This window comes from Chanos chanos, chromosome 6 (genome assembly GCF_902362185.1).
Source record: "Chanos chanos chromosome 6, fChaCha1.1, whole genome shotgun sequence".
NCBI classification, from domain to species: Eukaryota; Metazoa; Chordata; class Actinopteri; order Gonorynchiformes; family Chanidae; genus Chanos; species Chanos chanos.
The window spans coordinates 6,635,541-6,638,040 of NC_044500.1; the positions used below are offsets into that span (position 1 = coordinate 6,635,541).

General features: G+C 37.8%; 1 protein-coding gene across 1 annotated transcript in view; it reads right to left on the bottom strand.

The window, feature by feature from the left end:
- Window positions 1-1,179: 1,179 nt before the first annotated feature.
- LOC115814118 (hephaestin-like protein 1) overlaps window positions 1,180-2,500 on the bottom strand; it is a 13,691-nt gene continuing 12,370 nt past the window's right edge. Inside the window, exon 20 of the mRNA XM_030776842.1 lies at window positions 1,180-2,500. This exon is cut by the window's right edge and continues 460 nt beyond it. The gene's annotated coding sequence lies outside the window, so the exon portion shown is untranslated.

Below are 2,500 nucleotides of genomic sequence, written 5' to 3' on the forward strand. Positions count from 1 at the left end.
GGCATGATTTTCCCAATGTGATCTTTCATTTTCAATTAGGCAACAAGGTGAGACCACACACCGTGACGGCCGCCGCTCTGAATTTTGTTGTGTGTTTGCAGGTTGGGTGTCAGAGTGGGAGGGCCGTCCTGGTTGCTGCTGGGCACCTGGGAGTTCTGATCCCAAGGTGTATAAAAGCCTAAAGGGAACTAATGGTTTTTTTTCCCCCTTTTCTGTTTCTCTCTTCCTCAGGCCACCAGCATTTGTTTCTTTTAGGTTTTGGTTGCTGCATTACAACAGCCCCACAGTTCTCTACCACACATCCATACCTTGCCTACCCCACTGACACTGCTGACTACCAGTCTAATCTTTAAAATATGGGTGTTTACTTTTTTTCCTTTGCTTTGGCCCTAATTTGATCTGTGCGTGGTCTGCCCTCCTTTTTGTCACCTCTTTTGAGCTGAGTCGTGACAACACACATACACACACACACACACACACACATATATATATATTTATATATATGTATGCAGGTATGTAACGAACTGATTGAATTTTTGGTTCTAAACTTGCAGGGAGCTGAGGACTCAGAAGGTCTTCCCTCTTTGTAGATCTTACCCCTTCTGCCACATATCCACCTCTGCTGGTGGGCTCGATCAGTTCGGCAGTGGGCGTGGTTTCTGATTGATATTTTGGGTGGAAGTAACAAAAATTGCTTGTCAGTCGAGTTGATTACCAGAGCAACACTGTTTCAAATAAAATGTCAATCAAGTTTATCAAATCAGTTGACAATTTATCACTCCATTTTTCAGTTCATATCCATTTTTCCGCTCTATTTTTCAATTTCACATGTATTTTCATTACTTCCATTTTTAGCAATTAATTTTTGTGACTTCCACCCCTCATACCTTATCGTACCCTATCATACCCTCAAAGACCAAAACAATAAGCTATTCATAGTGGGGTTTTTTTTCAGACTTGGAGACACAGAGTGTAAGAATTAGAATCACAAGGACCTCAAGAGCACAGTTACAGAGAGAGAGAGAGAGAGAGAAAGTCGATTATACTGTAGCTATAGAGTGCATGAAATAGCTTCATTCTCATTACTTGATTGAAATTCAAATGCAGACATTCACAACACATTCAACACATAATCTGTTTAATAGGCTCCATTGGGTTTTATACAATGAATTTTCAGACAAGTCCAGCTCTAGTATAATCTTACGGCGACAAATAATTACAAGCCAAAAATGAGCAGCTTAACACGAAGGCACCGTTTCTCCATGAACATCATCAAAACATAACAGCTATATATATATATTAAAAAAACCTAAATCTAAAACCTAAAAATCAAATTAAATCATTCAGTCATCTACAATCTTGTAAAATTCCAAAATGCCATTTTGAAGGAGTCAGACTGAGGTTGACATAGAGTTTGAAAAAAAAGAGGGTGTATCCTGCATCTTCTTCCGCCCACAGAATTCTCTATGTGCCCACAACAGGTGGTACAAAAACTCTATAGTCATACAAAAAAAAAAGAGTTGGACAGCGAATGCTTAAATATTCAGTGTACTTGCTCCAAAGAGTCCAGTGAATGAGTATAGACATGAAAATACAAAAAAGAAAAGAAATAGAGGAAGACTAAGCTCATATGTTTTTTTTTTTTTCGCTTTTCCCTTTTCATCTTCACTTCAGTTGATTTCTTTCAAATTGTCCCATAACCTGTAAACAAAATTCACCTGTATAATGACAGCTTGTGTGTGTGTGGGTTTGAAATGTTAACTGCTATATCGTAAGCTGAATTAAAGCTATGACAAGTGACAGGGTTTCCGGGGTCTTTCTCTGCACACGGGGTTAGGTTAAGCAACTCTGAGACACATTGCATTTTGAAAAATTCACCTGGCTATGAAGACAGTTATAACACCTAATGACCATTCTTACCATTCTCCAAATTACACTAAAATTAAGCAATAACCAAAAAAAAAAAAAAAAAACCCCAAAAAACAAATGAACCAACAAATAAACAACAGTAAAATCGCCATGTTTGTGTAAACGCATTATGTGATGCGGCAAACCTGTCGATCTCCTCGCAATGCTTTTGTTTACTTGGTTGTTTGTTTGACTCGGTTTTTAGTTTCTTGTTATTTACTCCTCTACTTCTGCTCTGTGTACCTGGCAAAGGCACAGTACTGAACTGAAAAGTCAAAGGAGTGCAGAACACTGAAGATTTTGTGTACAGTAAAAATACTGAAAAAAAATCACAGTTGTATTTACATGTTCTGACACAGCCTTGTATTTTTAAACTGAACTACCTGAGTACATATATTCACTTTGAGGAATTACCATTTTTTTAATGGGCTTTCCCCCCTAGTTCTATTACAATCTTCTCTTTGCTTCTCCTGCCCTCTCACACAATGGAACATTCATCTCAATGCTCTGCACCATTCATTTAAATACTGATTACTGAATGAAACACTGAATAAATACTGATCTGTAAGTATAGTGTATGTGGCTTCAGAAA